Source organism: Anomalospiza imberbis, chromosome 2 (assembly GCF_031753505.1).
Source record: "Anomalospiza imberbis isolate Cuckoo-Finch-1a 21T00152 chromosome 2, ASM3175350v1, whole genome shotgun sequence".
NCBI lineage: Eukaryota > Metazoa > Chordata > Aves > Passeriformes > Viduidae > Anomalospiza > Anomalospiza imberbis.
Genome location: NC_089682.1, coordinates 69390597 through 69414201, shown reverse-complemented (window position 1 = coordinate 69414201; position 23605 = coordinate 69390597). Strand labels below are relative to the sequence as shown.

General features: G+C 37.6%; 1 protein-coding gene across 1 annotated transcript in view; it reads left to right on the top strand.

Moving 5' to 3' along the window:
* The window catches only part of TMEM135 (transmembrane protein 135), a 159646-nt gene that overhangs the window by 35736 nt on the left and 100305 nt on the right, over window positions 1-23605 (top strand). The gene's annotated exons all lie outside the window — the stretch shown is intronic.

The window sequence follows — 23605 nt, the reverse complement described above, 5'->3', positions numbered from 1 at the left end:
GCCCCAAGAAGATGGTAATTTTGTATATCTCTTCTGTGGTAGAATGACATCTGGTACTTAAATGATCATTATTTTGCAGATGAGAAATCCAATACCATATTTTTTTGCAATTAATAATTTGCAAAAAAAAATAATTTGCAAAAAAATAATTTGCAGTTTTACAATTAATAATTTCACAACTTGTGTCAGTTGTGCATGCAAACATTTTTACCAAGACTGTATCAATTTAAATATTGAGTCATATTTCTTTTACTCTCCTTCAAATAAATAATATTTATCTAAATGATGCTTTGTGCATTAACTTTTTCCAAATATAAAATGCTTCTGTTACTTGATCATACTCCTTCAGGAAAGATTTTACTTTGCCAAAGGGATTACATAGCTTTTGTACAGTTGGAGTTGCATAAATAGTCACAGAAACTACAAAAAAAGAAAACAAGAATTGTGTTCAGACTACTGAGAGAGTTTGCTGGGGCCTCAGAAGAGCTATGCATGAGTTGAACTCTGATGGTGATGATAAGATTAATGACTGAAAGGGGTGATACAAAAGCAATGTATCATAGTACAGATTGGGGTGATAAAATTAATAGGTTCTCTTCCATCCTTGTACAGTCATCGTTGATGACTTGTAATTCTGAATGTTTTGAGGGGGCAGAACTTCTTGAAGGAGCTGATATCATGACATATTTTAGCAGGTAAATATCCTGCAAAGTCCCTTTATGCATTTACCAAACCCATTATGTAGTTCTCCCTCAAACTCTGGTGCTTAACAATTTCTTTTAGACAGGAATTGTTTCTTGGGTTGTTCTGTATTCATAGACTCTGTCTTTACAGACAGACTCATGAGGGGAAATCTTCACAGACTTCAGAAGAGAAGAAATTAAATTTTGCTTTTCACTTTATTATTGTTGAAGTACCATTGTAACTTTTATAGCTTCCTCATTTGTATGACTTATGCTCTGTCCTTTATGAAGTTTTTTAACCTAATTTGAAAAGGTGATAAATTCTTCTTTTGAAATTCAGTTAATTAGCTGTTCAGAGTCCCAGTAATGCATGGGAGCAAGGTTTGACTCCTGCAAGGAAATCTTAACCTTGGAAGTTTTCCTTCAATTCAGAAGGGCACTGTATAGAAACTCCTCATTCAAGGAAGAGAGGTTATAAGGACAGTGGTATTTAGTTGAACATACTATCACTCCTTTGAAATAGACTTTCCAAGAGGAGGGGGCAATAGGTGTGCTTAAATAGCAGCACCTCTGAGTATCAAGGTTCTGAGAAAGCTGTCATTGTGTTCATGGCTCTAAGGATGAAGTACCACACAGGTCACCTGGTGTTGGACAGAGTTGTAAGGGAAAAGTCAAGCTATGCAGTTATATTTAATGGATGCCATTCAGCATGGATATTCTCTTCAGCCCAATGGCTTATTTTAGACATTTTAGTCACAAATCTTTGGTGAAGCCAGAGCTGCCAGGGTTTGCTCTGTGAACTTGTGATGATGTCATACCTTGTTAGCAAACCCTGTAATCACAGTAAATGTTTCCCTATTTGTGTTGCTTATCTTTGGCTTAGAGCTTTATATACTTTTATAAGATTCACTTATAAAGTTACTAAGCCTTTAAAACATTTATGTCTGTTAGCTTTAGATTGCAGCATGTCCCATTTTGGAAACTGTCACATTTTAATCATTTGTGATGGCAGATAGATTGTGAAATCAACCTGCACTTCTTGCATTCTGTAAAACTCATGTCAGGACCTGTTAAGATGCTAATGGAACTAAATGTATTCCTTTGTTTCGTTTCACGTTTTGCTACACTGAGTTTTGCAGCCTGAGCAATAATAATTAAAGTTTTTTGTGTGATTCTTCATGTGTGCCTTTGCCCAGGTAGGCAGGAGGTAATTGTAATTACTGTTGGTTATTATAAGTGATTATCATGACTGTTGCTGCACTGAATTTTTATAGCCGGATTAGGGCTTTTAAATCAGAAAATTTTAGTCCTGTTGTCCTTTATTTAGTCTTTTTAAGAGGTTTAGTTAGTTGGCAGTATGTGACAATTTGTCCTAGGAGATGAACTTACTCAGTGGAAAGGTGTGTTAAATCTTTATGCATGCTTGCTGCTTTTCATTTCAGCGAGTTAAATGCAGTAGAACAGGAAAGGCAGTGTGGTCTAAGGACTCTTGTTCTAAACGTGGCATTTTTATTGTTGTTTTAATCTGGAGCTACTAGGAACTTGTGAATGGAAACATGTGAATAAGTGTCCTGGTTCATTTTAAATAAGTCAGTGATTATACATTTATGTGAACCTGAACTCCCTAGCTGCATTTCCTTGCTACTTACATGTTAACATGACAGATTAAAAATAAGATGTTTAGGCTATATATGTTCTATGGAAAAATAGAATAAAAATGGTTTTTTTAGACTAGCTTTCTGCTAAATTGAAGCTCTATAAATATGTACTTTAGGATTTGGATTTTCTTTTTTTTTTTTTTTTAGATAGGATTTAGAAATAAGCATGGGACTGAAGCGTTTGTAGCTTTAATTTTAATGTGCAGAGTCTAAAATCAACTTCTTAGCTTCTCACTGGAAGTCATTTAATTTTTTGAACTAAATTAGTACACCTAGGTCCTAACATAGCTTAACATGTGGGTTTGAGACCTAAAGTTTCTGTAATAGCCTAGAACAGAGTAGTGGTAATCAGTGCTATGGACACACGGAGCCATGGAGCTTTCATGTTCTATTTTGGATTGCATGTATTAAAGTCACAAAATTTCTAGGATCATAAGAGATGCATTGATAGTGAACATATAAGATGATCCTTCATGGATAATTTGAGATCAAAAGGAACCCCAAGATTCCAGCAAAAGGTGGAAAGTGAAATGTAATCTTTCAGTTATTTTTATCTGGAACAGTAGATGATATTAATGACTGTCCATGAAGACGACCTATAGCTCTTATGTTTCCAAACACTTGAGGCACACTTTGTTGTAAACAGCTCAACAGTTGAGTTATTGCTTTTACATTGAAGAAACTCTGTCTTTGGGTTAGGATTTGGCTTTTCTAGTGTTGAAAATAAAACAAAGGCTGCCTTCAAAATGCAGGATAGGAAGAGACTAATCTGAACTAGGACTGATTTGATATAAAGCTTCTTTGAGAAACAAAACCTTAGAAAAATTGCTATGTTGCTATTGAAATGCTACACCAGAGAGGAGGCAGTTATCCTAGCATGTGCTGAACTGCATGCTATGTTTGAAATTCAAACTGTGCATCACTACATCAAAGTCTTTATTCATTCTCTGCTAGAACTTCTGGTATATGGTGCGCTGCATACAGAATTGGAAATGTTAATAAGAGGCTCTTGAGGGTCATGGATTAAATGATATAAAGCTTTAGCACAATGTGAAGCAGCTGGATGCAAAAGGTAGAGTGATGCTGTTGAGGGCTGTTTCTTGAGAGGGATGGGAGGAAGAAGTGTAGGGGTATGTCCCAGCCATAGAGAAAACATTACTGACATTATAACTTTCCAGTTATAAATTTGAAAAGTAAGATAAGAAAGATAGGAAGAAAGCAAGTAGAGAAGCACAATCTACAAGTAAAACCTGAAATTTTATTGTGGCAAGAGACATGGAGCTGGACTGATGTAATGGGAGTTGGTGTGTGGGAGTGTTAGAGGTAAAACAAGTGGAAAAAAGATGAGAAAAAATGGAGTTTATTCTAGTTAAAGCAGAGAGCAGGTGATTAAAAAAAAAAAGATGGGTTTGCCACAAAAGGATGGGATTAATTTAATAATTAATTAATATTAAGAAAATTTTAGGAAGAGACCTGAAAGAGAGATGCAAAGAGATGATATTGTTGGTGTCCTGGAAATGGAAATGGGGGAAGTTGTCAGCAATTGCATCTAGACAGAGTTTACAGAGAAATCTGGGGATCCTGAATCTTATTTATTCCTGTGCTGATGTTGGGTCATCAGTGCATCTACTGTTTATGAAATACTGCACACAGATCCTCATACAAAGAGGAAGAGATATTATTTAAACAAGTGCGGAATGAGTTGATCAGTGGCATTCCAGTGGGTGATGCTCTGCTTCTGTATATGATAAAGTAACACAGCTGAGCAGAGTTTTTACTCTTTTAAAGTAGTCCAAGCAGTTTCACAGTTGAATTGTTTTTCAACTGCATAAAATGGCTAAATCTGGGTTCATTTTGGCTGTATTGTTGTTTATTCCAACTAGTCAAGTGTGAAGGTTGCATGTAAGTTGCGCTCCTAAAGCTTGAAATATTTGGTCCAGGAGCATGTAAAAATGCTGAAACACAGACTCAAAAAGAAATCCCTCAGGATCTAATGGAGAAATGAGTATCCATTGCTCTTCAGTCAACTTAAACTCCAGATATTTGTACGACTTTTTTACAGGGTGGAAGTCATAGTGATTAAAAATATCACAAAATGTTTATGCTGTGTAATATTTAAAAAAACCTCAAAGCTATTAGCCTAATTTTAGATATCTGGCACCCACAGAGAGCCAAGTAGATACCAAGCTTGACCAGAGATATGGCACAATACAGGACATGGTTCAAATGTTTGAGGCCAAGAGCCCTCCAATATAACTTTCCATATACACTAAATTTGTTACTGTTTCATGCCTTTTGAGGGTGATAGGTGGATAGATGAAAGAAAGAGGAGTGAGACTTGGTGTGGCAAGAGAAAAAAGCAACAACTACTTTTAATCAGTGATTTTGCTGATCCTGTAGTTTTAACTTTTTGCTAAAGGCAAACTGGTAATATTGTAAAGGAAGGTACTTACATGCAAGAAATGCTCTAACACTGAGCATTCCTAAGTGATTTTTCTTACCAGCTTATCAAATGCTTTCTGTACAAAATTGCTGATGTATCTGAGTTGTTACAGCTGTCTCAAGAAATACCTTGTGCCAGTTGCAATTAAATGAGGGAGGATACTATGAATAATGTAGGTTGAAGGGTGTTTTTGTTTTGTGGAGTTTTTTACAGTAATGTGCAATCATTTGTCATTAATATAACTTGCAGCTCAGAGAAATTATCACCCAGTGCTGCTGTATGCTAAAAAACATTGTGTACCAATTCAAAATTATCCTTTGAAATGAAAAAAGGAACATTGTCACTTCTTCGTTTGTAACTCTGTGAAGCAACATGTATTTAACACATCTCATTTGTTTCAGCAAAGCATTATATTTGGCTACACAGTTTATTCATCGTAGCACAGGAAAATGTTTTATTTGAACTTGGTAAACTGACATTTCATAAACAGAACTGTCATCTTTTCTTCTCCACCGGAAACAGTTTCATCTTAGTCAAAACATGGAGGTAATCCAAAATGAGGAAGGCACGGGTGGATTTTCATTTTCCAAATGCACGTTTTAAATGTTTTGAACTTTTCAGTTGTAGTAAAATAAATTTGACCAGTCCTGCCTTGTCTTTTTAGATAATTAAAGTTTTGTTGTGTGCTTTCATGAAGTCCCTAGTACAAACGTTATACAAAGACTGCCAGGATGTAAGAGTTTAGCTATTCTTTTGGCATATTAGCCAAGATAGAAATGAATGTTTTTTTTAATTTTTCTAACATTTCAGATGTAATGTCCATAACTGAAAGTGCATCAAGTAAATTCTTGAGACACTTGTCTTCCAGGATTGCTTTGTCACTGTTTTCTGTACCCCTCTTCTGGGGTGACAGTGGCTTTGATTACAGCAGCAGCTGGCAGGAAACATGTATTTATTGTCTGATGGTGTCCAGATTCCCCATTCATTCCTTGTATTGTCACCTTTTAAGCTGATAGTCTGCTAGTTAAGGTAAAACCGTTGCTTAGTTCCTTCTTTTGAACAAAAAAGCCTTAAGTACTAAGCTACTTTTGTTTTGTTAGAATAGTAAGTGGTTTTATAATTTACTGTTGGAATAGCAGAAGTACTTTGATATTTGGTTTAGATTGGACACTAGGAAAAATTTCTTCACAGAAAGGGTTGTCAAACACTGGAACAGGATGCCCAGGAACGTGGTGGAGTCACCGGGCCTGGAGGAACTTAAAGGGTGTGTATATGTGGTGCTTGGGAGCATGCTTTAGTGGTGGACTTGGCAGTGCTGGGTTAGTGGTCAGAGATGATGATTTTAAGGCTCTTTTGCAGCCTTAAACAATTCTGGGATTCTGTGAAAATTTGAAAGCTCAGAGGGAAAGGTTTTCCTTCTTGGAAACTGTGTTAAACTGAAGCTCAGGACTGTAAAGCCTTGTGGAGGGCAAAGCCCCATTTTGGGACAATGTTCTGAAGCATGTCCTGATTCTCGTAGGGAAGCATCCAGCTCTGAGTCATTGCTGCCTGGGTGAGGGAAGAGCAAAAAGGACAGAATTTAGTCCTGGCTGGAAAGAAGTCTGAAGTACTCACTTGTGGCAGAATGTCTGCTTTTGCATGGACAAACTCTCTCAGGTGATGTCTTGCCATTTGCTGTAGTTGATAATTTTTGTAGTTCTGTCACAAGTTAAGCCTTTAATTTTAGTGCCAACAAGAAACAAGTCTTGTCTGGTATCAATTTAGACATTCAAATCAACTCAGTAGTGTTTTCCCTGGGGCTATAGTTCTGATATAACACATTTCAAGTTTGAAGCTCAACAGAGAGTCCTGAATCCCTGCTTCTAATAGCGGTGTTTTACAACTGTTTGGGCCCACATTGTAGCATGGGATTTTTTCAAGGCTTGGTTGCTTCTTCTTCTTCTATCAGGTCATGTGATGTTCCTTGGGAAGTCCTGCCTCCTGTTGTGGGATGGGTTTTTTCTCCTATTTTGTCATCTGGGTTTAGGAGGAGAGAATCTTCCGTGGCTTCTGCTTCATTACTGCCTGGATCTTATTGGAAAAATAAGGTAAAAAACAAAGAGCTCACATCCTTCCCATTTTATGGAAGGCATACTCAGATGGAGCTCATGCAATGTTTGTTCTTTAAACATGGCCTTCACCTTTGTGCTGCCTCATGGTTTAAAGCCAAGTGGAGTCAGCCCCTTGTTCTCAGAGTGACACTTGGGATATGGCTGATATCACAGCATGGACAGTCAGGCATCACAAATGCACTTGGTGACGGTGGCAGTAATCAGGCTTATGAAATTCAGGAACAAGAACCAAGATCAATGGATTTTATCCTTTAGATTTTAAAGGGCAGATATCAACAAAGAAACGAATAATGTAGTTTCCACTTGAAGACAGTGTGCTGGAATGAGAAATAGGATTTGTTTTTTTTCATGACATTTCAGTAGGCAATCCTTAATGCTCTATAAATGAGAAGAAAATATGGCCTTCTTGGACACTTGATGGCACTTACATTACAAAGTTATGTTTCAGAAACGTATCAAAGGAAGGAAATAAATCCTAAGGAAACAAGGTTTACAGAGTCAGAGATCTGCATAACTAGAATAGGCATCTTTTTTAGAATAGATTCTTTTTCTTCCTTTGACAGGTTAAACTGAGAGTTGAGAACAAACTTTTATTAATTTTAAGCTCTTACTTATTTGGTAATGGTTCTTATTTGCTGTATATCTAGTTGTGTATAGGCATGTGTCTGCAGAAACAAAACAATCCAGACAAGAAGTGATTATAACTAACCTGGCTTTGGATAAGAATCCAGAAAAGAAAGCTTGATTTTTCTTCCAGAAGACTTGCAACTGTTCTTTAACCTTGTTATACTTCTGCTTTTGTTTCATTCTCTCAACATCCTTAAAGTACCGAATAGTTCAAGAAGAACTACCAGTTGTGTACTGGGGTGGTAAAGTAAATGCAGTATAATTGTAGTAGTAGCAAAAAGCCAAACTTTCAACTGAGATGTCAATAAAGTTATTATAGACTACTTGAAGTATACAGAGTTTTCTGAGAAGTTTGGAGGAATATGGATGCTATTCCAAAGAAATGGGTGCTTTTTTTTACTTGAGAGTAATGTTCAGATTTATTTCATAGGCACCTAAACAGAAGAAAAATTTTACCCTTTCATGGAATGATTGAGTTTATTGTGGTGAATGTTCAGGAAAGTGTATTGTAAGATCAACATTTCCAAACTCCTTGCTTAGAAATTAAATGCAGATGTTTTCAAATAATCAAAGACTTGGACATGCTTTATTCTAGTCGACAAATACTCAAGACACTTTCCAAAAATTTTATTTTGGAATTCAGAATTAGATGCCATAAACGGGTAAGCTATATACTTTACACATATCATGTTCTGTGGGATATGCAGCTTGGCAACTGAAACAGGCACTATTGAAATAAATTGCTACTTTTAAATATAAACATTACATAGAATTCATATGAGGAGGGGAATAAGCTGAAGTCTTACTTTTTTTTTGAATAGTGCATAATGTAGTCTAATTTGATTAACAGAATGCTTTACATAATTAAATTATGGGTAATCATGGCACTCTGTGAGGATTTTAATAGGTTGAAACTTAAGGTCATTGTCTGTCACTGCCCCCACCCTAAATCTAAAAAAGGCAGGTTTTAAAATTAGGAGTCCTGTGAACTTAAACGTTGCTGATGTCTTCACTTTTAAGTAATACTGTAATAAAGTTAGATCCTGGCAGCTGGCATTCTTGTGGATTGACATGGCTAATTGGCTTTGGCGTCTTAGCCTCAGGAAACCTCATCCATCAATTCAGAGCAGGACTTTTGGCAAGAGTCAGAGAAAACATTTAATACTTTGTCTCTTGCTTTCTTTGCAAAGCTGCTTTGCATTTCGAGCTTTCCTGTATGTCTCATTAGAAACTCAGTGTAATACTTATCATTATGCTCCTTTAACATGATCTTTTATAATGAATAGCTATCCATTTAACTTTCTAGAATTAGCAAGTGTCAATATTACAATTCACTTTTGAGGCGTACCTCTCTGCCACAGCTGATAGCTTATGCTGACTTTCTTACAAGAAGTATACCAACTAAAGAAAGGTAGTTGACTTTTTTAGTTAACTCCTTGCTAGTCAGTAGTGGAGTTGAAAGTCATGTGTAGCTTCAGATTCTGAAGAGCTCCAGACACCCATATTTAGTGCATGTAGCATTTCTGATTATGAGAATTGCTGTGGGCAGTGATTTGATAGAGGAGAAAAATGGGCCAAGAGAGAATTTAAGACTTCCCAGCAGGGCAAATCCAAGTAGTGTTTCAAGATGGTTGAGGATTTTCCTGGTGGGAGGAAAGGGTTTTCAGAGGTCTTCTGTTAAAAGCTAGTGAGAGCAAGAATCTCCTGTTTTTCCTATTTCATGAGAATCTTAACAGTCTTCATCCCTTCTCTCAGATCTTCACATTGTCAGGCAGTCCTCTTATCTTCCTCAAGCCTTTGAAAAACACAGGCATTATCCTCCTTTTTCCAGCTTCAGTCCCTGTTACCTGGCAGTTTCTGCTGCCCTCTCATGCTTCTAAGTTTGTGGGGTTTGGGAAGAAGGGCAAATGGCCCTGCTCTGGGGGAAGTGAGGTGAAGATGCAATCTGGAGACTGGAAAAGTCGGGACCTTAAGCAAGCAAATGCTTTTTTATTCTGTGCATAATAAAGTGTAGATACGGAAACTTCTTTGGAAGGGAGGGATTTTTTCCATTTCCAGCAGTATTTCCCATTTGCATCTCCATGTGCTTCAGAACAATGCTCAGGGTCCGGATACAGCTGGAGGAGAGCATGCTCTGAGTGTTCAGTGAAGCAGCTAAAATGATGCTGCAGGCTTGTCACTCCTGCGCTGCCCCAAATCCTGGAGTCATCTGCTGAAGCTTGAAAATCAGAGTCCATTGGAGTGAGGCATGGCAAGAGTGTGTTTGAGGCAGAATGTTATTAATGGCTCTACTTTGTCCTGTGGTGAGCTCAGGCCTGAAGAATAGTAGAAAAGTTGAGCTGGGTTCTCTGCAAGCTGCTGATAAGGAACAGTTTTGAGGAACAGTTGTAAGGACCTAGTGTCAGATACCAGATTTACCAAGAACACACTAAACTTTATTTGGCTCCCTCTTGTTGGAGCACAAAGGAAATGGAGTAAAGGTGTTTTCATGTAGTCAAAGATAAAGAAGTCAGTGGATCAGCATAACTGCTGAGTGCATTAGATGAATCTGTAAACATCCACTTTGTCTCTCTACTGCCTTCTAACAAAAACTGTAATGTATAGAATTGTGGAATGTTTATTTTTTGAGGTTTTGGCAGTCCTACTTAAAATCATTGAGTTACTGTGTATCAGTACTACCATCAGGTGGTTGTTGACAAGCTGCTTCTTTATGGCTTCTCGGATGGTTCAGGTATTATAAAAACTGGTCATGGAGTACAGATTTCGTTTTGTAAAAGAAGAAATCTTCAATTCTGTTTTCAAAATATGCAGAATGAAGGTGTTTCTAAGAGGACAAAAGTTTGCAAAGTTTAAATTTATTCTGCTGGTTTGTGATTTTATTTTTTTTTAAGCACCGTGTTAATCTTCCTATGGAACTGGCCAGTGGAATGAGCAGGCATTCTTTCTGATTAACTACATATTACATTTAATAATTATTTTCTGTGCTCCATATGTTTCAATTGAAATCCTTCATGTTTTAATTGGCTATATCCATTTATAGTATATTAGTGCCAGTTATAGTCTGATACTGTTCCTGACATCATTTATAGGATGATAATTAAACAGAGCAGCAATTTCAACCCAGAAATCATTCTGCTCCTTTTGAAACTTTGAGCTGTCAAAATAAAAGTCAACTGTGTATTTGCATTCTTTAAATAGAGTTCCACAGAAAGTTTTGGAGCAAAACCAGTTTGGACTAAAAATTATAACTATTATAAACAAAAATTATAACTTTTTTTCCTACAAAAATGAGTTGTTTTCAAAAATATTGCAGTTAGTTTCTCTGTTGTAATGGTTTCTGTGATGCAGAACAAAAACTATACCTCTGCACATACAGTCTAAAATAATGTTCTCTTTTTCACTTCTACATGTTGAAATATTTTCTGTGTTAAAAAATATTTCTCATGCTATGTATAAAATGGTTTTAAAAGTCTTTTTGTGAAAGAGTAAATGTTTTTGCTTATGTTTATAGTCAGAATGGATGTGCTGGTGTATGGCGAATGTTACAATGTGGCTGCTGAAGTTCTTTACATGATGCTGTTACAGGATATGCACATTTTTAAACAGTGCTGAGACTAAGTTTTTTAATTGTCTAAACAGTCAGTGGTTTGGCATTCAGGGGGAGGTGGTTCATTTGAAATCTTGTCTCTGTGATGTGCTCCTTATGCCTCTAATAAGGTTAGAAAAGCGGAGGAGGACAGCTTCTAGCACAGCTTGTAAATGTCAGTCTGGATGGAAGACAGGTCAGCTTGAAAACCATATTGGTGTTGGAAAACGAAAGAGAAAAAAATCCTTCCTTGACACTGAGCTCTAACGAGGAAACATTGGTAAAGAAAATGTAGAATTTCTTGATATAGCAGAAGGAAGTAATTCTAAAGTACCAATCTACATCTGTTAAATGTGAGGAAAGAAAGAATAAGGTTTATTTTATCTACATCTAAATCTGACTGGTTTTCCTAAGGCAGATTTTTGTCTTGGTTTGAGTCCTGTTCATGTGTGAAACTTGCCAGCTAGTGTCCTGTCTTTAAGACTGTTCTGTCTTTGGAAGACAAACTGACTTTCATAGTATTTTTAAAGGAAAATCCAGTGCTGAATGTGACATTAGAATATTTTCTGAATCTACTCCTCTCTCTTTCTACCCTTTCCACAAAATGGATCAGTAAATCATATCATTAGTGACTATGGAAGTTTCAATTGTACATCAGTTACTGTGTATCTTATTACAATATTCTGCTGAATGGGGTTATTTCTTAGGAACTGCATAATTTGAGATTGATCTTGTGTGGTCACTTCCATGTGAACTATTAATGTTTTTGTAATGTGAGCAGTGTGATTCTTTAAGGAGTTTCTTTCTGGTTCAGTAACTCTTCTCTGTCTGCTCAGATGCAATGGGGTGCCTCAATAGCTGCTGCTCTCCTCAAATCTTGAGGACTGCAGGAAATTTTTGCAGACTCAATTGAAATAAGTCTGGAAATGGAAATTCCCTGTTCAGTATTTCTAGGGAGAAGAATGATCTGAACTGGGAATCAGAAAGAGAGTCTGAATGCCACATGTTTAAGAACATAAGTTTCTCAGCTTTAATGCCTGGCTTATGTTGACAGAATATTCAACAAACTGGCACATATGTCAGTGTTTCATGTGTTTCTGAATTTTGTAAAGTATACCTGCCGTAGTTTGGGTTAAAAAATGTAGACATAGTTTTCAGTAAGATGTGTTATATTTAAAATTCATAGAAAGTAAATAACTTCATCAAAAGTGTCCTGAATTTGCTTAACACTTCTCCAAAATCAAACTTAATAATTGCCACATTTGGATATTTTAAAGTGTTAATGATTGTAGTATTTTTCAATTGCAAATTTCCTAATCTTGAAAAATTGTTTTTGTTTATGTAAAATCATCTGTGTCAGTAACCTTGAATAAAGTAACTGTTGGCTTCACTCTTACACAAATGTACTGGTACAGTTTCTGAGACAAAATTCTACTTGGAACTCTAACTTAAATAATTTGATGTGTTTTGTAGATCACTATGTTGAATAAAAGATCTTTAAATATCAGTCATATTACAAAAATTTTTAAAGAGCAGATTGTACAGTTGGATTGGAAATACATACCTTTTATATGTGTAAGCTCATGCCCCACTAGCTGCTTATAAATACTTGATAAACAATTGTATTTGTTTTTAATTATTTGAAAATTTTAAATCCTTCAGATGCATATACAGATTTTTTTTTGTTTAAGAAGTATAAAAACCTTCCCTGCTTCCTGACACACACACATGGATGTGTGTATCCATGCATGTACTGTCTTTGTCTCTATTTTTCCCTTTCTTTCTGTTTTTATTAACCAGGAGGAGCTTTGCAAATTATGGTTATTGTCCTGTGTAAAAATATAAAGTTGGTTTTGGTCATGACAGTTTTTTTAACACACTGCAATTTTCTGCTATGCAAAAAATGATTTTTTGAATAACCCTTTTACTTTACATTTAACCCCTGATGTTCATCATTTCTCATACTTATTCCTGACCTAATTAAGACTGCTGGGAGCTGAACCATGTTCCTGGGCATATTAAGCTGTGCAAACTGGCTCCTTGAGTCCTAAGCCAGGACTGTGGTGCACAATATCAACCATTTTGTGTCGAAATGGATACACTGAACTTGAATATGGGCGTTGTTTGCTAATGCTTGCGAATCACAGTAAGTTGCTGGCCTTAGGCAAAGCAAGATGTAATGGGAATTCACTGATATAAATAACCTTGCTGGAGAATTTTGCCATGGTCATAAATAATGAAGCTCTTGGATCCCTCCCTCCTCGCCCCAAAAGAAAGTCTCTATAGGTTTTCCACTGGGTTTCCTGATTCCTTGCTTGTCTGGCATTTATGAATCTGAATTAACCAGAAGTTGAAGACGTTTCTGCTTTGACAAATTTTAGAATAAGACCTCTCATTGATTTATTAAGAAAGCTTTACTGATGGACACAAATATGTGATTTTTCTCTCAGAATTCCATTTTCTTGGCAAAATAGCCTGTATATTGTGTATGTAGAGACTCAAATATTGTGTGCCAAGCTGGAAGGATTATATTTGGAACTTCTACTGAATGGAGTTACTACAATCTGTACTTTGAGCAGTAGTTCAAACCAAAGTCAAAGGTGGAATGAAGCCTCAGTCACAGGTTAGGAGTATGGAAAAACTTAGACCTGTGCAGTGAATTGAAAATACAAAGCTGGTGTGAGCCGTAGTAGCAGACTCAGCCACAGGAATTTTACCACTGGGTAAAGAGGAAGGGCCAGCATAAAGGTCTGTCGATGAGCATCAAAAATAGGTGATTGATTACTTGAGACTTACTGAAAACGTAAGATCAAACAAACTGTTAGGCTCTAAAATGAAGAAAATAAGTTGGTGTTTTGCAATATCCTAAGAAACAAAACCTGTAGTTGATGTTCACGTTTGTATTTTTAACATATTTTTTCAGTTCATGGGTCATCCTCTGTGCAAAACCAACAGATTCATCAACAGAATACTCTCAGTTGGAGGGAACCCCCAAGGATCAGAGAGTCCAGCCCTTCAGTGAATGGCCCATACAGGGATTGAACCCACAGCCTTGATGTTATTAAATTAGGACTGTATTCTGACCAGCTGAGCTCATTGTACATCTGGGTCTCACACGATGGGCATTTCCAAATTAAGTCGTGAGACCATGTAGTATTTTTTTTTTTTTGGCTGTAGTACAGATGTGATTATTTTCACTTTTTCAACCTGCCAAATCTTCTGCACTGACTTCAATGCACTGTACTGAAGTATTTGCAAATATTTGCAAATGTAATAATTCTCCACTGGTCTGTTGTCAATTTTGTCTTGTACTCAGTTTCTTACTATTTATATTATAGCAGTGTTCAAATCGTTGCTTTGAATTTGGACTTGTAATTTCAAATGCAGAGAATTAATTAATTAATCTGTTACTTCACTGATTGCTTACATGTTGCTCAAATAAGAAAAGTCAGATAAAATAGGACATCTCCTTGATTAGAGGTCTTTTTTTGTTAATGAAAGCAAGTTTGCAGAGTATATTTGCATTACCTGTAAAAGTCATTAAACTCTTATGGGTTAACCAGGAGTTTACAGGTCATTTGAACAGGTAATTTGGAGAAGAAATACTTGGCAGGTTTAGTAATAGTGTTAATACTGAATTTTGAGAGCACAGAAAAACATTATTGGGAGTTCCTGGAATATTTTTAAATAATCACCCCAATATGTATTAGATTAATAAAATAAGGAGAGGAAGTTAATCTCATTAAACACATGAACTCTGACAGTTTCTGTGCCATTTTCTTTTCTCATGAAGCATTTTAGCCTGACTATTGAAACTAGATTGATGAATGTTTAGGTCATGACACATGATGATCCTTGAGATCAATGTTCAAGTCTTGAATAACAACTTAATTGCTTATAACCAGATGAAACCTGGTGTAAATATATCCTGAGATTACAGGCAATTCAGTAAGTGGTGAGGCTACAAGGAGTGAAGATGAGCTGTTGTTCTGTGCAAGTTGTCACTGAGCAAAGTTGGTAGGTGAGTCCTTTTGATGCTGGATTGGTAGGCAGTGACATAGGTGACAGGAAAACAAAAACAAGCAGAACCAGATTCCTATGAACTTTCCAATGTATTATGTATTGGTTAAGGAAGAAAATGGAAGCTAAGACTAAGGAAAAAGTACACTTTGTGTGCTTATCTCAAAAATGTGAGACTTTTAGTTAAAATAGCCTGTCATGGTTTGACACTGGCGCAATGCCAGCGCCCCCATGAAAATACACCTTCCTAAATAATTGCTGTGAGATGTGATCAGGAACAGAGCAGAGCAATCCCAAGTTTAATAACAAAGAAAAGAACTTTATTAAACTACTACTACTATAAAACTACAAACACTAAATCCTGGATGAAGGCCTTCCAAAACACCCATCCTCTTCCCAACTAATTTCCAAACAAACTCAATAGTGAGACACCACCCAGGATCCTGATCAAGTTGCCACCCTTCAGATAATCAATACTCAGTCCATCAAGGGAGACAGGAGTCTCTCCTGTGCCACAGACCCCCCAGGAAACACAATTGCCACCCTTGTGTTTCCATGTCACACATGGCAACCGCTCAGAGAAAATCTGCCATGGTGACACTCTCCTTTCCATGTCACAGTGCTCTCACCACCGTGCATGGACAGACTGCTCAGAGGGCTCCTTTAAGGATGCTTTGCCATGGACCAAAAGAGACAACAGTTCAGTTTCTCATCTCGGGACTACAGTCCCCCCCATTTTCTCCTGGGGCTGAGGGTCCAAGAACAGAGGTCTTCTTCTCCTCTTCTTCTTCCTCGAAGACAGAAGGCTTCTCCCCACCTGCTTCAACTCTCCTCTGTTCTCTCTACTCCTCTGCTGGTAATCACTGAAACAGGTCTCTTGGCTCACCAACACACCCCCCTAAGTGCAGCCTCTGTTAGGAGAATTTGGTTCAGTCTATGGCTAACAAGAAAAGTCCAGCCACAAGCCACTCCATCATCTCCTTCCAACTCAACAATTTCCTCTTCCATCATCTCGGATCCCAGACTGTCTCTCTTCTACTTCAAATCAAGGAGGAGTAATATTTTACAAAGCCTTCATTTCTCAGGAAAGGGTTAAAAGTTCAGACTCCATGGACGGCTGATATCTCTGCCCAGCAGCTGATTCCCAAGGCCAAGGCTGGGCACCTTCCCCCCCCTCCTTCTCCTCCGCCCGCAAAGTTACAGGTGCCGTCCGGACTCTCTGTCTCTTCTCTCTGAGGGGGGGGTGATGACAAAGACATCTCCGCTTCTCTCCACCCTTCCGTCCACAGGAGCTGGGTCAGTTTCAGTCTTTCTACCGCTGGCTCGGTTCCAGTCCTTCAGCCCCCTCGGCTCACCTCGACCAGGCCTCATGGCTTCCCCTCCCCCACCCAGCCCCATGGCTGGGCAGGGGAGGTCTGCACAGCACCCTGACCAGAACCAAAGAGAGCGAGCTCTTGGGAGTTCCTGCTTTTAACCCCCTGTGTTCTCAGAGGCGTATCCATACCTTCAGTGGTCACTCCACGTGCCAATATCGAAACTTGACCACTGATTGGTTTGACCCAACTTCCTGAAAGAATTCACTTCCATGTCAAACCACGACATAGCGGCATTTGGGAATTTTTAGTATGGATAGATTTTCTTTTCATAAATTTAGAAAGTTTAAAGACTCATAAGATGTGTCATCAGAAGAAAACTGGAAAAATAGACTGGTCAGAAAAAGGAGAGTAATTTACCCGTTGGTAAGAGAATGCCAAGATTGCTTGGTTAAAGAACTGATAAAATATTCCTGTTCTGCAGGTAGAAGACAAATACAGAGAAATTGTATATATCTTCATGATGAACTTAGAAGCACAGAATCTTGTATTTTTAAAATTTCTTCAGATTGATAATTTTCAGGCATCCATGTTCTCCAACTCCATTTTTAGTTCTTTAAATTCAGCCACAGAATTTCATATTGGCACTGCAAAAGTGAGGATCATGCAAATATGGCCAAACACTAGGTAATGGGGAAGAGCACCTATTGTCATTGTCATAAGCCCTCTGGGAAAGAGGAAACTGAGAAGACAAGTTTTTGCTATTTATAGTTTGTCCAAGATTGTAAAAATGAGAGCTGGTTCTAAAGCCTTAACACTGTTCCACTGATGAAGTGGCAGTAATGCAGTGCATGTGGGGAGAAAACTCCTCTTTTATATTTACAGTGATAGATTTTTTTTTTTAGTATGTACAGTGATGGATTCTTCACTCAGACAGGTGGTCAAAAATATGAGGAAAATGTCAGTTCCACATTTTGTAGCTATTAAACACCCCCATTTTCCCTACTCCCTTCAATTTAATACTTTGGATGATTGGGAAAGGAGTAGAGGATAAAACTGAAAAATCATTATCATGCCACTATGTAAATCATGGGTGTGCTGACAGGTTTACTGCTGTCTGCAGTTCTGGTCCTCTTTAAAGTGTAATAGAAGTAGAGAAAGTACCTCGTGGAAAAATAAAGATGCAAAGGTGTTGAAGAACATGTGTAAGTGGAGGAGCTAAGTTCAGTAAACTTAGCCTGGGGGAGAGTGAGTAGGAGACCAGAAATGTAAAATCATGTTTGTATGGAGAGGGGGAATGGTGATGAATTATTTACTTGTAATACAGGAATGAAGGCATGCCAAAGAAAACTGTTAGCAGTTCAAAACAAACTGATGCACACAGATGCGAAGCTACACGGGACAATTAGGATGCCAAAAGCTTTCTTGTGGGCTGCAAGAGAAATTGTGGGAAAAATAATTCATTAGGGCAATCACATGTGGCAATCCTATATGTTGTTTTGGCAGCTGTGCCCTGGAATTTCCTTCACTGTACGGCAGGGAAGGTGTTTTTCAGGCACTTGTTGCTGGTGGTTTTTCAAAACCAGGAACTGTGCTAGCTGTGTTGTGGGTCTCTTCTTTGTGGACCTGTGCTCTGGGATCTAATGCAGATATTTCTCCTCCAGCCTGTGGAGTGGGAATTCAAAGGCTTTGTACACCTGCATCTGGCAAGGCAGGTCTTGCACCTCAGGCCAGTTTGGTTCCAACAGTAGGAAGGCATTTTGCCATTTGTATAAGCTGAGGAATGATTCCCACAGTTAGTGGGATGACCTACTGGACCTCCAGGAGTCCAATGCAGAGCTTGCTGAAGCACATCCCTCCCCTTGCCACTGCCTCTAGGTGTGTAGGCTTTTAACTGTGTATTTATTTTTCATTTTCCTAGCTGTCCACAGAATAATTAATTGAGCATACATAAGCAGGATTTTCTCGCTAGGCCTAATTCTTAATTCTTCTTAGCTTACGTAAAAAAACCCAGGCGAATCAGACGCTAAAGAAAATGCAGGGAAGCCACATGGCATTTTGTACTTGAGAGTGTGTGTGTTGGAATCCCTGGACAAACAGTGTGTGTTGTTAGCACCTGGTTACGCAGAGATGGTGTGTGCTTGGGTGGATGCATCTTACCTCACCAAATCCTCTGTTAGTGTATACAGATGGGGAGAGTGCTCTTTTCAGCTGAGCTTGTGTCCCCGACAAATGTGGGAGTCTCTGTTCCAATGGATGGACAGGGGGGAGCTTTTAGCTGTGTGATTAGGAAGACTTCTGTAACACTGATTCCATAGTTTTCCTTGACCTTGTCAGATAAAGCAGATCTCTTCCCCTTCCCTCCTTGCTACTTTAAAAGCACTTGGACTCTTTAATTGTCATAATATAGGCAGAAGTGATATTAAAAAAAAAAAAAAAAAAGAAAGAAATACTGGATGGTTTTAGAGAACTGTGTATACGAGTTCTGCCTGTAACTCCATTTATTCTCTGTTATCTAGGAGAAACAAACTCCTAGAGGAGTGGTGAAGTATTTCTTTTTTCAATCTGGAAGGATGGAAAGGACATTGACTTTGTGACTGAAGAAGGAGGATATAGCTTCTTTTACAGGCCTCTTTTGAGTCTTGGCAATTTTCTCAGGTTATTTTTCAGTGGGAAGATAAATATGCTGTATATGGAATCTTGGATGTAAATATCTGAAAGTGTAGAACACTAAATAATCATAATAATGTGTATTTCCTAAATAATTTTAGGAGGAAATGGAATCATTTGGCAATTAGGGCTGTTACATCTTTTGAAGGGTTACATGCTAATTTTAGCTGGAGACTTTTAAGTAAAATAGATTACATTAACGTTTCTCTTAAGTAATAAATATGTCACAGAAAGATGTATCTGATTCTTTGAGAACATTAAAAATTTCCTAGTTTTGATTGAGAATGGTCAAAATGTTAGGCTTTATAAAATTCTTTGTATAAGAACTTAGGAATAAGGGAGCTCTTTTGATTTTGATGGGCTTGAGCATCTTTTCCATATGGATTCAATTCACATTTTTATCAGAATGTGGAAGTCATTACTCTGACATCTGAAACTGAGGTAGCAATAAAAAAAATTATCACAAACAAGACAGCAGACACAAATGATTTTGTGTGTATCACTGGGTGGCCTTTTTGAAACTTTCCCAAAGTTAATTGGTTCCAGATATTTGAGAATTAAAATTGTATTGTGACAAATTTATTTCTGGTCATATTTAACTCGAATCTTCTCAGTAAGGAGGCTTGAACAAACAGAAGAGTTGTCAACCCACTCATGTCTGTCTCCAGTTTTTGTTGTAGTAGCTTTAATCCCAGTGATTTGGTTTAATAAAGACCACTGAGAAAACAAACACTGGTGGTGACTGCACTGCTCTTGTAAATTATTTATCGTATCTCTAAGGTTTTACTGTGGCGTAAGTGCTGCTGTGTTAGCTTAAATTGTTCACAAATATGTCATGTTGGATTAAATGCCTATGTAGAGTTTATGTGTGCCTGGGAGCAATGCTTCCTGCTGTCTGGGGTCGGATTGGTGCGTGTGTGCAGCTGGGGGTACACGGACCTGCCCTTATTCTTGTAGTGAGTGAGTGAGTGACCAGAGCAGGCTAAACACAAAACCTGGGGTTTCATGCTCTGCTTCCAGTAGAGCAGATGCTGCCTTACACAGGGCAGTCTGTCTGAGTGCTTTGTGGTTGTAGACATTCTGCGAGGTCTTGGCTGTGTCAGTGATGGGATTGTTTTGCTGCTCACCTCAAGTTCCATGTGTCGGGAGCCCAGGGGCTTTGCTTGAGGGGGGCAGGAGCCTAGGACAGGGTGTGCAGCACCTCAGGATGTTCTGCTTTTGATTTGGTACAATGTATTTTCTGTACAAAATACGGCACATTTTCAAATATTTGCAAATAGGAGACAAGTGTGGCTAAGTAGCATCTTAAATGCATATTACATTGTCATGTGTCTTCCTGTACTGTAGTGTGCTCTACTCCTATAGTTATTCAGAATATTTATTGAATACTTATATGCAGATATTGCATAACAGTAGCTTTATTTTTTCCATTTTAAAACTAAACTTGGGCATGAAAAACATTAAAAACCAAAATTACCTTAGTATTTCCTGTTCCTATCTTGTTCTTATCTTATCAATATGTACCTCAAACTTTTTTTTTTCCCTATAGGAAGCAAGGCTTTTTTCAAATTTCTTAAACATCTATTACAGGACTCAAGTGTTAATCTTGAAAGATCTTTAACATTTAGTGTTTGAAATTGCTAAAGCTGTTTTTGACAAGTAATGGAAATCTTGCAGTACTAAAGTCAAAAGTGGAAATTGCAAAGAGTTAATTAAGTTTCTCTTAATGAAAGGATCTAATATGTAGCTCAGTATGCCAAGTTCTTGGAATACAGTCTTTTTCTTCTCAGAGATTGTCAGTTATCAGCTGTGACACACTGGTAATAAGATATACATTCAAACCCCCACATTTTACATGTATATTTATGTATATGTATATTCACACCTGGTGAAAGGGAAGAGAAAGCCTTTGTCCTTTTGTATGTTTTCCAGAATTAGCAGTAAGTAAAAGCATTAAAAGGAAATGTTTGATTTCTGTAGCATGGGTTTAATTAATACAAGTCTATGTTCTGTAAGTGTTGTGTTAGTAAAATTTATGAAAGAGCACTAAACTGCATTAGCGTAATTTATGGCCCAAATAAATGTCAGTTGTTAAGGTAAACTAGTATAGAAACAGTGTAACTAGGATTAAAAATTTGAAGAACTAGAGTAAATTGCAAACTTTGTAAGAACAGGGATACAATTCTTTCTTTATGTTCACCCAAGCAAGTCTAAGTTCATTTACAATATATTTATTAACAGTCTGAGGCTAATAAAACAACACTTACAGAGCAATTTTGGGCACTTTCCAGCTCTCTGTATTGTGCAGTGACAAGTTAGGCCAGTGCTGTTTTTTTGTTGTTGTTTTTTTTTTTTTTTTTTTAATTAAATAAAAAAAGAAGGAATCTGTATTCCTGGCTCCTTTATAAGGTTGTTAAATGTGCCATTTGGCATTTCAGAGCACTGCTTTGCATTGTGCTCAATTAGTGTGGACGAGGCAATCACAGCGCCAGTTTCAGAAACGTGCCTAATTACTATAAACCACTGAGGGATCCATTCATTCTGCCTTTCTGGCTCTGTGGGTGCCAGCCACAGAGACTCCAGCAATTTCTGAAGCCTAATCCCGAGTCACTTCTCCATGTTTCTGTGGCACTTGCATTTTAGAACCTGGGGTCTGGCTGTTTATGACCATGTGTTGCTCTGCAACTGTGTCTGTAGTATATTCTGGAAATGAGACCTTGGTGTATAGGAAAGGATTGAGAATGGCCCTTTAGCCCTTTCTATACACACACACACACTTCCCTCCCAAAAAAAGATGTGCCTTTTTATGTTTTATTTTAAATTATTCTGACTCCTGCCACAGAGAGTCTTTATTAGTTATGAAGGCAATGGATCAGTTTTTGGAATAGGACTTACTTGTAGCCTATGCTAATCATTATGATTTACTGGCTAGTTTGATGACAGCCCTCTTCCAGCTTGATGACAAACCTTTCACATTAGCCTTTTTTGGACACTTCTAGTTGGTAACTTATTTTTGAACAGCTACTGGGCATTTAAATCCAGACTTAAGAAAGATGAGTGTTGGTTAATTGCTTTGGTAAGATGTGCATTTGAAACAACAAATCCACACCTCACTGCTTTAGTTGAAGCTGTTTTATTTGTAGGCTTCTGTAAAGTGGTAATTCATCCTCTCTCTTTCTATTGAGTGAAGGAGTTGGCTGCTATCAGAAAGTGTTTCTATATAGTTACTTGTGTGAGCATAAAGTGTGGAACAGAGCCGTCTTGGAGGAGCATCTTACTGTTGACAGTTCATACTGACAGTTTTTCTGGTGTTTTGATTATGCAAGTTCTTTAAGGGCCAATGAAGCCCATCCATTTTAGCACCAGCACTTTTTTCTGTACATTCTGTCAGTTAAGATGTGAGACCTTAAACATCTAAAAGATGAGAGGGAAAAACTTGTAGTGAAGACCTGACCTGACATATGGTACTTAAACCTATCATGGTGCTAGCTACTCTTAAGTGTTTGCAAAACAGAGGCATCCTTTTTTCAGCCATATTTTGAAAGCTTTCTGAAGAGTGAGCCCAACTGAAAGCTTCTGATTTATGTTCTCGTTTGACATTTTTGCACTGCTCAGGATTAATTTGCTCATTTGATGGGGAACACAGTGCATTTTAGGCTCACTTGATTGTCTGCTGTGGTTTCTGAATTGTTTTCAGTGTTGCTATACTGCTTAGACAATTCCTTGTTCTGTAATGGTCTACTTGTTGTAATTTATGTACTTTTTCCTTAAGAAGTATGAGCTATTATTTGGCTGTGCTAATGTACAGAGTGGTTAAATAAACCTGTCTGTGCAATCCAGTGCAGTTTATGGAACAGACCCACTACATGTATTTGGTACCATTACACCTTGCCAGGAATAACTGCACATTTTGTTCCCTGTCAAAGATCTTCTTTCTTGTTATTTTGAACTTGGTTAAAGGGTTTGCTGTAAATCTTAAACTCTCTCTAGTTTTGTTGAGTTCATTACATGTTTTAAATAAAGAGAATAGGTAAATGGAGTGTGAATAAACTGGTCTGGTGAAGAGATTTGTTTGTCTGTCCCTGAGGCTGGAAGCAAGCAAGACTTTGAGTTATATTTGAACTGAACTTTAACCATCTCCTCATTACCTTCCCAACATTGTGATACAGCTCTACATCACTTAGACTAGCTTAGGGCCCTGCTGCAGTTTCTGATTTGGTAAATCTAGCAGTAGATGTACTGATAGTGCCTCCTGTGATCTGAATCAATGGCCTTTAAGTGTGCAGTCACTGTCTTTTCCTTGGGAGCATTGCTCATTCCCACTAAAAGATTATACACGTCTTGCAGATTAGCAGCTGCTCAGTTTTATAACTATTGGTATGTTCAAAACTTTTATAAAATAGTTATCAGTTCCTCCAGTGGCTTTTCTCTTATGCTCATCACTTGCAGTCTGTAAATACTTCACACTCTTAAAATTTATTCTCGTGAGTGAAC